The following is a 13,092-nucleotide window of genomic DNA, read 5'->3' as shown; positions in this document are numbered from 1 at the left end:
TTATTTTTACATTTATAAATTGACCATGTATTATTTTGAACCACCCTTCTTTATCACTTAGTAATATTTTTGCTCTGAAGTCTACCCTGTTACTGGCTCACTTGAACTCTTGTTGTATTTTGCATAGTACACTTTCCAATCCTTTAATTTTTTAATAGACTTTTTTTAGAGCAATTTTAGGTCTATAGCAGTATTGTACAGAAGGTAAAGAGATTTTCCATATGCCACCTGACCCCATACATGCAGATCCCCCTATTATTAATATCACCTACTAGAGTGGTACATTTTTTATAGTTAATGAACCTACATCAACACATTAAATCCCTCAAAATTTAGAGTTTAAGGTTCACTCTTGATATTACACATTCTGTGGGTTTGGATAAATGTACAATAATGTGCATCCACCTTTATAGTATCATTCAGAGTAGTTTCACTGCCCTAAAAATCATCTTTGCTCCATCTATTCTTCCCACCCCCCACACCCCCAACCATGACAACCACCCTCACCAGCATTTGTTATTAGTATTCTGGATGGTGGCCATGCTAATTGGAGTGTAGTGGCATCTCATTTGTATTTTAATTTGCATTTCCTTGATTACTTATGTGGAGTATATTTTCATATGCTTATTTTCATCTGTATCTCTTTTTTGATGTGATATCTGCTAAGATAGTCACACATTTTTAAACTGGGTTGTTTTTTGTTTGGAGGTTTAAGAGGTTTTTGTATAATTTGCACAAAAATCCTTCATCAGATACATCTTTTGCAAATATTTTTTTTTTCCATTCTATGTCTTGTCTTTTCATTCTCTTGATACTGTCTTTTCTCAGAGGAGTTTTTAATTTTAATGTTACAGTTTATAAAAAAAAATTTTTGGATTGTGCCTTTACTGCTGTATCTAAAAAGTCATCACCAAAGCCAAGGACATCTAGATTTCCTACTACGTTATCTTCCAGGAGTTTTACAGTTTTGTGTTTTACATTTAAGCCTATAATCCATCTTGAGTTACTTTTTTAATGGTTTAAGGTCTGTTTCTAGATTCTTATTTTTGTCTGTGGATGTCCAGTTGTTCCAGCAACATTTGTAGAGAAGACTATTTTTTCTTCATTATATTGCCTTTGCTTCATCGTCAAAGATCAATTGATTATATTTACATGGATGAAATCTGGGTTCTCTACTGTGTTCCATTCATTTACTTGTCTATTCCTTAATGCCACATTGTCTTGATTGATGTAGCTTTATAGCTAAGTCTTCAAGCTAAGTAGTTTCAGTCTCCAACTTTGTTCTTTTACAGTATTGTGCTGACTGTTCTGGGTATTTTTTTATTATTATTCTGGGTATTTTGCCTCTCCGTGTAAAAATTTTTTTTTCAGTTTTGTTTTATTTATTTATTTTCTTGTCTTTATTTTCTTTTAAAGAGGTTTTCCTAGTAACTATGGAGATAATCATATGACTTTTCTCTTGAGATTTATTAATGTGGTCCATTACATGAATGGATATCTTTTTTTAAGCTTTTCATTGGAGTATAATTGCTTTACACTGTTGTGCCAGCTTCTGCTGTACAACAAAGTGAATCAGCTGTATTTACACAGCTGTATTATCCCCTGCCTCCAGCGACTCCTTCCCACCCTCCCCTCTGTATCCCACTGCCTGTCACCACCAATGATCAATTTGTTGATACTCAAAAAATAACTTACTGTGTCACTGATTAAGATTGCATTGAAGATCTATATAGATCAAGTTGGAAAGAAATGACATTTTTACAATATTGGGTCTCATAATGCATGCCCATGGAATATCCCTCCATTTATTTAGTTTGTTTTTGATTTCTTTCATTAGAATTTGGTAGTTTTCCTCACATACATAGTGTACATATTTTGTAAGATTTATTCTCAAGTATTTTATTTTGGAAGGGTAGTAATATAAACAGTATTTTGTTTTTAATTTTAAATTCCCCTTGTTTATTACTAGTATAGAGGAAAGTGATTGATTTTTGTATATTAATTTTGTATCCTGCAACCTTTCTGTAATCACTTATCAGTTCGAGGAGGTCCTTTTTTGTTGCTGATTCTTTCAGATTTTCTATGTAAATGATTACATCATCTATAAACAATGACAGTTTTACTTCTTCCTTTCAAATTATATACCTCTTACTTCCTTTTCTTTTTTTATTGCATTAGCTAGGACTTCCAGTACAATATTGAAAAACTGTGGTGAGTGGGGATATTCTTGTCTTGTTTCTGATCTTAGTGGGAAAGCACAAATTTCTAACCATTAAGTATGATGACTGCTGTCAGGTTTTTGTACATATTTGTTTATCAAGTTGAGGAAGTTACCCTCTATTCTTAGCTTGTTGAGAGTTTTTATTTTATGTGTGTTGAATTTTGGCAAATGCTTTTTCCACATCTATTGATGTGATCATGTGATTTTTCTTCAACCCACTGTTTTGATGGGTTATATTAATTGATCTTTGGTGGACCAGCCTTGCACAACTGGGATAAACCCCACTTGGTAATGGTGTATAATTATTTCTATACATTGTTGGATTTGATTTGCTTATGTTTTGTTTAGAATTCACACATCTATTTTCATGAGAGATACTGATCTGTAGTTACCTTATATTACAATGTCTTTGTCTGGGTTTGGTATTACAGTAATGCTGGCCCCATAGAATGAGTTAGTAAGTATTCCCACTGCCTCTGTCCTTTAAAAGAACTTGTAAAGAGTTGCTATAATTTCTTCTTTAAATGTTTTGTAGAATTCACCATTGAACACATCTCGATCTGGTGCTTTTATTTTATTAATTATTGATTTGATTCCTTTGACAAATATAGTTCTATTCAGATTATCTATTTCTAATATGTGAGTTTTGGCAGATCATGTCTTTCAAGAAATTGGCCCATTTGATCTCGGTTATTAAATTTGTGGGCACAAAGTTGTTCATAGTTTCCTTTATTACCCTTTTAATGCCTCTCTTTCTGCAGTCATGTCCCCTCTTTCATTTCTGGTATGAGTATTGATAATTTGTGTCCTCTGCCTTTTTTTTCTTAGATCAGACAAAATATATTGAGTGCCAAAATGTGGCAACAAAATGATGCATTACTCAGTGTGGTTGGCATCTGTGTGCATTGTCCCCACAGCCACCCTTGGGCCAGTTTTGATTATGTTATTTTTCCTTGTATTGAAGTCAGCAAATCTGAATTTGCCATTGTGGGGAGAGCAGGAAGAAGAGAAAAAAACAAAGGTTTTTAACCTTCAGAAAGCTCAGAGGTTCAGTCTGAATAAGCACAAAACTTTTCAGTGTGCTTTTCAATTCCTTGAATTTGCAGAACTACTCAGAACTGCTAGCCTAGAGATTTTGATTTAATTAGTCTTGGGTGGGGCCTAGACATCTGCATATTTCAAAATGTTAGGAACCATTGCTCTAAATATTTAATGAACATAAACAAGTACTTGTACAAAATGTGTATCTGATTACCTACACAGAAGATATTTGAAATGTAGACTATTTAAGATTAATATACTTAGAATAAGTAGGGGAGGGTGATATTTATATAATCAGTTTTGTGGCTGCTCTAAAATTTACTATTTACATCTTTAATCACACTGAAACACTGTCTTTAACATTTCTTATAATAAAGTTCTCTGGGAGTTAATTTTGTTTATTTTTGCTCATTTGAAACGTTTAATAATTTCTTCCTATTTTTGAAGTTTACTATTGCTTCATAAACAATTCTTGGTTGACAGGGCTTGTTTTTTGTTTTGTTTTCTTTTTTTTTTTTCTTCTTCCTTCCAGCACTTATATACTCTTTTTTTTTTCTGATTTACATTATTTTTGACAATATTCCCACAATTATTCTTACTTTATTCCCCTTTATATTATTTCCCCTTTTGTCTTTTTTAAAGATTTCTTTTATCTCATTTTTCAGCAGTCTGATGGTGATGTGGCTTGCTGTGGTTTTCTTTGTGTTTTCCCTACTGAAATTCATTGAGCTTTTTGGGACTTTGATTCATAGTTTTGTCAAATTTGAAAAATTTCTACCATATTTCTCCCATTTTTTTCTTGCTTTAATTTAGATATTTTCTACTATGATATCTCCAAGCTTGCTGATCTTTCTTTCCTACCATATTTCCCTGTTATTAAGGTCATTGGTTTTGTTTGTTTTAGTTTTCCAGAGTGTGTTCATTTTCAGACACTATCGAACTTTAAACACTGTTTCAAAAAGATCTATAAAATGTAAGATATTCTCAGCTCAGCCACTTTTGAATGCAAGATATTCAATATCTGTGTCTGAATAAGTCCATAATATGGATACATAATATAATACACATACATATATATTTTTTCACATGTATACATGTACATTATTCTATCTCTATTTATAGGATATACTTCTTTTATTATCATGATTTGATATCCATTCTCCACTATTTATTCTTTCACTCATTATCTAAATCTTGGATTTCTTCCCATTATAAACAATCCATTAAACCCCCAGTTAGTACTGTCAGGGGGTTCTTGCTCAGAGTGCTGTTAATAACAGAGTGAAGTACTACTTTCAGCCCCCCACTTCTGAACACATGGGACAGAGTTTATCTGATGATGCAGCTGTGTACTTCCAACAAGAATGGTATTTTTCTTCAGTAGCTGGCATGACAATCACTTTATATGAAAACTCTTCAGCAATATCACCACCTTCTAAATTAATTAGGATTGTCCCTTTAAGCTCAGTTACATCTACATTTATCACTCAAGGTTGTTGAATGAGTAAAGTTGTGTGAGAAGTCATCATTAATCCCTTCAACTGAGAGGTGCTAGAAGTCTCCCCAGTTCTTTGCATCTCTACTACCTCAAAAAGAAAGCCAAGTTCCATCACAGCCTTGTACTGTCACATTTTTTGCCAGAGATGCTTCCAGTAAATGAATTTCTCATTGCACATGCACTCTTTACTACTTCCTCCTATTGGGGCTTCTTCCAGATAGAACTTGTACTATTCTACTTAGTACGAAAACACTCTTGGGTTCTTTAACATGAGGTATATGCTAAAATATGTTTTCAGCCAAGAGAGAGAACAAAGTAAAAAAAAAAAAAAACTATTACATCCAAAATTTTAGTTGATGCAATCTGACAAGAGTATCATTTGAGATCATTTTCATTTTCACAATAAAGCCTAACTTTGAGTACATTGAAATAAAAGAAAGTTCAGTGGCATAAAATGCTTGTAATAGCCAAACAACTCTTCCAAGATCATGTTGTTTATGTGACTCAATAATCTTGTTTGCAAAATCCAACAGTTAAGCACAGCATACTGGTCTATGATAAACATATCCTTAGCAGGAGTGAAACCAGTTCTGTACTGAAACCAGTCACCCCCTCCCCCCACAAAAAAAGCACAGTGTATTCCTAAACTTGGTAACATCTCTGGCAGCATTAAGAACAGATGAACCAACTGTCACTTTAATGATGACACAAGACTCGGCTACCCACCAGAGAAGGATATCAGCACCATAGGGAGGCTCTCTGCTTTTATCTTGTGTTTCACTGATGACAACATTATGATTAATGATATTCTCAAAGATTTAAACATCTATTATCCTTTTCTCCAAGGGTAAATCCATGACAACCACTGCCTTACAAAGTGCTTTTTTCCTTGCTGTCACACATGTTAATCAAAAAAGACTGAAACCAATCACCAAGCTGGACTTTTCCTCTCGGCTACAAATTGGCTCTTTAGTCAGTACCTGGAAGAACTTGTAGGTGTGAAAATCTATTAAACCAGATGTTTAAAATATCCTGGCCTGGCACATATTCCAAGGCCTCAGGACCACCAATCTGAGATTTGACTTCTTTTGGAAGAAGTTGTTCAGGGAAAGGAGTCTATTAGATATCACTGCTATGTTGTTCCATTTGCTCAATAATACACTTAATGGTTTGGATGTTGATTAATGATTCATCTTGTGTATTATGACAAAACCCAGGAATTGGAACATCTCAGCCTCTTTGCCTTGAGATACACAGTACAGTTGTCTGTCCATGATTTTGACCACAGCATTCACTCTTGATCCAAGAGTAAGTTCCCCCTTTTAAAACTATTTCTTGGCTGTAGTCTTAATATTTATATGGTCTTAAAATCTTACAAACCACTGCTTGCAGACATGAGTAACCACTGATTTCTGAGTCCTCCAGTCATAAGAATAACTAGATACCAAATTATGCTCTTTCAATAAATGCTTTGCTGCCTGAAACACATTTATTACCACATCAGTTCCTTCTTCAAGTACACTCTTTGAAGTTCAGGACCTGAAACATCTGTGAAAATGCCATCCTCATCTAGTAACAAATTCATTAACAGATTGTACTCAAAATCTACACTGTAATCTTCCATATCATGAGTTGGGACTGTGTGAACCAATCCTGTTCCTTTTGTCATGGTCATATGATTTGCAGATAAAAGAAGAGTGCTTTATCAGGAAATATAGGATGGGTACAAATACCATTTTTCAAAGTTACACTTGAAAATACTGAAATAACCTCAAATATTGTTTCCAAAGTAGAAGCATCATGTGTTACTTTATCTGCAGCCATTATGTATAGATAATGGAACATTTCTCAACAGTGCACTTGGATTTGGGCACACAGCAAGCAATCTGACTGGCTGGAAATGTCCAAGACTGTGTGGTTCAGACTAAAAATGCTAACAGAAGATAAACTATCTGCAAGGGAAGTCAACTTAGAAAGTTTCACTAGAGAGAATTTTAAATGTATAAAACAATTGACATACTCAGGACTTTATTCAAGTTGTGCTGAAGCAAAACCTAAGCAGTCCTTGACCAGGGAAACCAAGACACAGGTTTGTAAAATCGATAAACCAAGCTGTTATCAAACACTTAATAGAAAGTTCTCAATGTTTGGCTTCATATTTTCCATTAAATATATACTAGCAATTATTTCAATCTACCATTATTATCCAAAGACTAAATGCCAATTTCTGTTGCTCACTGACTGCTTTAGCAAATGAACTTTCTGATTGCACAGATGAAAAATTCTGAGCTTTTTCACCAAATTCTGGTAATACTTTTACTTCAGTGAGTAACCCATAACAATTTCAGCCTGATACAAAATGTATTTTGGAAGCTTTTACCATGAGGTACCTGTTGGTCATGTCTTTCAAATTTTTTTTTAAAGCATGTCTTACATGAAGGTCACCATTTGCATAAGGAAGTCCATCATGAAGACAAAATTCTGTCTTTTCTTTCTCTTTGCCATGAAGTTATGAAAATCTACATTTCTAGAAGTTTCTTCACTTACATTTTCAGACAATAAATTCTGCTAGATCTCCATGTCTGTGTTGGGGTGGTGGTGGCCCAGCAACTTCAAGGCAAAGGGGATCTACAACAGCAGCAGCATGTTCTCCCAGTTTGCGTCTACTGAGGTTAGGCAGCTGGTCACTGGCTCCGCTGACCAACCGCGGCAGACACCTTCTCTTGGTTCTTCACCTTTCCAGGTGACAACAAAAGCAGGGTGGCCCCACAGATTCCCTGGCTCCCGAGGGCCCAGCTCTAAAGGCACAGGTGGGCATTCAGGCCTCCACTCCGGAGCCTGATGCTCAGCTCCTGCCATCTGGGCCCCAGACAACCTCCATGGCCCCCACCCGGAGTGCGCGTGCGCAGAGCACAGACGGCACATGTGGTGACGTTTTCATTTCAGATATTTTATTTTTCCTCACTAAAAGTCTTTTAAAGTTTCTTTTTACAACTTTATTTTAAATAATTATTTGGTTTATATTTCCTTCAGAGATTAGAATATATTTCTAATAGCTGTTTTAAATTCGTCTCTGTTAATTCCATTATCTCCTCTTTTATGATGTTTCTGCCAGCCATTCATAATGAGCTGGTGACTTCGTTATGAATGTCTGCGCCTCGAATTTTTAGTTTTAGTTATTAAACTTTTCATGCCATTCTCTAGTTTTGTCTTTTAAAAATTTGTCTTGCTATTGTTTTCCCTTATATTTCTAATCCGTGGGTTATGCATTTTAAACATTTTATACAGCGTAGATATTTATTTACTAGTTTTGATCTTTTTGTTTTTGCTATCTTTGCTAACACTGACTTGCTTCTCCCATGCTCTTTTTTTTGTTTTTCCCATTATGAACTCACCACCAAAAAGGGTATGTCAGGCTGAACTAAATTCATCCAATACGTTTCAACCTGACGTATTGTACAGGTTGAAACGTACAGCCTGATACAGTACAGCCTGATATTAATACAGTATCAAACTGATATTTCCAAAATTGGTCTTTGTAATTTAGTAATTCAAACTTATATTTACAGTTTTAAAAATCAAATAATTTATTAGCTTCTTAATATTAATATTAAGGTAAGCAATATTGTTTCTCAGAGAAGGAAGTGTTGAGAAATCTTATTGTGAGGGTGAATTTGGTCAAATGCAGACCACGGAACAATTAAGGAGTAAACAAAGTTTGACTCCATATATTCTCTTCTCTTTTTTCTCCCCTTGTCCACCGTTCTTTCCCACCACTGCCTAGTAATCCCATTTTACAACATGCTCTTAGTGGACTATCATTCCAAATAATTATATAATATGACTTTTATCCATAACAAATGTGTGGTACTTTGCAACTTAAAATATGCCTTCTTATACATTTTGTATTTGTAGAATTCTCATCATGACTGAAATAAATATTATTAGCTCCATTTTTGAAATGATGAAACTCAGTTTAAGAGAAGTAAACGACTTATCCAAGGTCAGACTCTGAAGACTTTTGACTTAATGTCCTCTAATTCAAGTTCCATGTTATGATAATTCAATTTTTGGTGTTAGAAAATTTACCAGTGAAATATCAAAATTGCATTTGGTGTCATCCAGCTTCAATTCTAAGACTAAGTATGGGTGTTTTAATCCTTGATAGTGTTAATAATATATTAAAATAAAATAGAGCATATAAATGATAATAGTAAATGGTCCTTCATTTAACAAATATTGTGTTATGTACATGTGCAGGACACTATACTGGACAATATAAATTCCATGCAATAAAGACATAACTACTGTCAAATCAGTAAGACCTAATCCCTCATCTGTAGTCTAGATAACCAGTGGATAATTCCATCCCCTTTGGACAATATCTGATGGAATACTATACTATAACCAAACTCAAAGAAAATAAAATGTGGATTAGAATGGCAGTTAGTTGATGCAAAGTATTGATCTAGTTAGTGAACTAAAAGTAATCCTTTCTGCAGGAACCATACTTGCCAGGATAAATATCTATTTTGAAAATGTAATCAATGTTATAAAGTGTGTAATTTGAACACTTAGTAACAGGCAAAGCATTGAACAGATTTATAATGCTTTTCAGGGACCTGAGGGTTAATAATTTACTATCTTCACTAATTATTTTTCAAATTGTATTTTAGTCATCTCTACAAAATATAGCTTTCTGATATTAGACACTCGAGAATAAACAATGAAACTTCACTATTCAGAATGTTTACGACAGGCCCAAGCACACAGTTAACATTCAATATTAGTTAAGTGATGTCTAAATGAGTAAAGGAAGGAAGTAATAAATGTTTCCTAAGTATTATGCAATAAAAAATTGAACCAAACTAAATTTGGGGCAATATAAATAGTGTCTAGTTCTCTATATCTTTCATTTTTAAATTCTTCAAAGGTCCTGCATAACCCTTTACACACACACACACACACACACACAGAGCAAAAGCAAGAGTAGAAAGAGTGGGAGGTTGATTTTTTAAGGTATCTCTAAAATACTTTTAAAATCAAAAAAGAAAATATTTGAACATATTTATTATTTTATAATTAGAAATGCAGTACATATCTCTTGTAGGAATCTGTTATATATCTCACAGAGATAATAGTTGTAAACATTTTGGTATATTTTCTTTTTTTTTCCTATTTGTAAGCAGTTTAAAGAGAAATTGTGAAGAGAGGCTAAAAATGAGTTCATTATATAACTGAATATGTGTTTGAATGAGTTTGAATTGGATACTGTTAAGCTAATACTATTTAATGGGAAATTTTCAGTTTCATGATAGGTGAAAAACATCACAGAGATACCATTTATAAGATTATAATAAATTAATACTAGTTCCACCTGTGTTCTGAAAATCAATTATGAATAATGATACTAACCATGGCCTTGTGTGTAGCTTGTAACATAATAGTAAAACTGGCAAAAGCAGGCTTTTATACTGAGTGCTTCTATACCTACCTTTCTGTACAGTGGTCCCTTAACAGAGACATAACAGTGTCTGTTGTTAAAACCCCATTATATATTGATGAGAACAGATGGTTATAGAGAAATATTTCAAAACTTATCAGTGACTGTTTCTGGCATATAGCAGCCAATCAATAAATAATGTTGATCCATGTTTTTTATAAATAGTATTTATGATGAGCTAATGATGGCACAGTGGAAGTTTACAGCTATAGTTAGTAGTTTGTGTGACATCAGGAAAAATGGCAGCATGAGTGAACTTTTATGAAGTACCTTTGCACTCTGCACAAAAATTAATTGTGGCATGGTACTGTAACTTTAAAAATAGCAAACAAATATCTGCAAATTTGATAGGGTAAAGAAGACTGTAAATTAACAAAGAGTTGCCCACATCATGAGCAAAACTTACTCTTGAGAGTAGTAAGTATGCAATGTTCTGATTCAGTTGACATCTCCTGGCTTGGTGGGGTGAGACCTGATAGCAGAAACAGACTCTTGCAAAGGCAAGATGCAAATCCTCAGTGGGCCTACATTCTTAAAACAATAACAACAGCACCAATAACAACACCACTCACTAGTGCTATTTTGTAAAGCAAGTAAACAAACAAAAGAGCAATACTACAAAACTTGGAGAAAGGGGAGGTATCTAAAAAAAGCATAATTGAATGGTTGAGTTCAAATATATATATATATATATATTATTGTTGTGGATATGATTTGTGAGTCTCCCAGTATAACCATTATGAAAATTATGACTGTAATATTTGATCTCAGACTTATTTTTCTTTTACTATAAAATTTTCCACCCAAAAGCAGCAGAAATGGTACTCTCTTATGTCTGGGGCAGAGAAAAAAGAATATTGAATGGGGACATAGAGAATGGTCTTCCTTCCTCTTTGTAGCTATGGATTAATGTGATTATTTTTAAAACTACACTGTAGATTTTATCCTTACTTTAAATTCATGTTGATTTCAAAAAAAAAACTTTACAAAAGTTTTAAACTAAACTAGAACAAAGATCTAACAATATATATAACAGTATAACAATATAAAAATGGAGTGTTTTTATAACTCTTGAGTTTGATGGCTCCCTGGGGACAACTCTGAGAGAAATCCAGCAATATAAGAATTCTGACGTTCCTCTTTTTAATAGTTGCAGCCTCCACAATTTCCACTGATATTTTGCAGCATTTCACAAATGTTTTTATGAGAAAAGTATTTCCCTGGGATATCAATAAATATTTATTTGCTATTGTTGTTCTTGCTTTTTAATCCTATGGGTAATAAGTTTGGGAAACACTGGAATTAGCAAACTTAAAGATGCTTCTTTACTACAGGACTTTTTAAGAATCTTTAAATATTTTTTCAGCCATTCAAGAAGATGACAGAGGATACATTATTTCCCAGATTAGATAACCAAGGAACCCATTTTTGTTTGGACTGGGGGATTGGTGTCAGGTGGGGGAAAGTGTCTCAAGAGGCAATACTATTATAGAAATTTACTTTGAAAAACACTTATCTGAGTACCAAAGAATATGCTAAAAAGACTTATGTAGTTATCATTTGCTTAGAGAGAGGCAAAAACTATATTATAGTGTCTCATTCACAAATATATATATATTTAATATAATATATATATTACATTACACAAATATATGTTGGTATGTATACAAATATTATATATATATATATATATATATTTAATCATGAGCATGATTGGTGGATGATCCCTTTGATTATTTTGGGATAATTTAGAAACACTTTAAAAATTGAAGGATGGTTGATTTACAATGTTGTGTTAGTTTCAGGTGCACAGCAAATTGACTCAATTATATATTCTTTTCAGATTCTTTCAATTATAGGTTATTATAAGATACTGTGTATAGTTCCCCTTTGGTAACCATAAGATTGTTTTCTATGTCTGTGAGTCTGTTTCTGTTTTGTAAATAATTTCATTTGTATCATCTTTTTAGATTCCACAAATAAGTGATATCATATGATATTTGTCTTTCTTTGTCTTACTTACTTCACCTAGTATGGTCATCTCTAGGTTCATCCTTGCTGCAAGTGGCATGATTTCATTTTTTATAGCTGAGTAATATTCCAGTGTGTGTGTGTGTGTGTGTGTGTGTGAGAGAGAGAGAGAGAGAGAGAGAGAGAGGTCTCACATCTTCTTTATACATTCTTCTGTCCATGGACACTTAGGTTACTAAGTGTCCAAGTAACTTGGCTATTGTAAATAGTGATGCTATGAATGTTGGAGTGCATGTATCTTTTTTAATTAGAGTTTTCTCCAGATATATGCCCAGGAGTATGATGGCTGGATCATATGGTAACTCTAGTTTTAGTTTTGCTAGGAACCTCCATACTGTTCTCCATAGTGGCTGCACCAAATTTATATTCTTGTTTTCTTTTTTGATTTGTATTTCCTTTTGCTGTTCTGATTAGATGATTTCCATTATTCTAACTTCCAGATTGCTTATGCATTCTTCTGTTTCACCTAGTTTGTTGTTAATTACTTCTAGTGTGTTTTTTATTTCACTTACTGTAATCTCCAACTCTGATAGATTCTTTTTTATATTGTTTAGTTTCTTGTTAGAAATATCACCATGTTCCTCTATTCTTTTCCCTCATTCTGTTAGTATTCTTATTACTAACACTGAATTCTAATTTGGTAAATTATTTCTGTTTTATTTGTTGTTTTTCAGGGGTTTTCTCTTGATCTTTCAGTTGAGATGAATTTGTCTTCTTGTTTTGCTTAACTTTCTCTGTCTCTATAAAATTAGATGAAATAGTTACCTAGTATGGTCTTGAAAGGGTGTCCTTATGTGG

The 13,092-nt window shown here is 33.4% G+C and overlaps 1 pseudogene; it reads right to left on the bottom strand.

Annotated features, from left to right (window-relative positions):
* Positions 1 to 4,557: 4,557 nt before the first annotated feature.
* Positions 4,558 to 7,619, bottom strand: LOC130854264 (isoleucine--tRNA ligase, mitochondrial-like; annotated as a pseudogene).
* Positions 7,620 to 13,092: the final 5,473 nt, after the last annotated feature.

This window comes from Hippopotamus amphibius, chromosome 5, assembly GCF_030028045.1.
Source record: "Hippopotamus amphibius kiboko isolate mHipAmp2 chromosome 5, mHipAmp2.hap2, whole genome shotgun sequence".
Classification (NCBI taxonomy): domain Eukaryota; kingdom Metazoa; phylum Chordata; class Mammalia; order Artiodactyla; family Hippopotamidae; genus Hippopotamus; species Hippopotamus amphibius.
The sequence above is the reverse complement of the archived record's forward strand: the minus strand, read 5'-3'. Positions and strand labels throughout refer to the sequence as shown.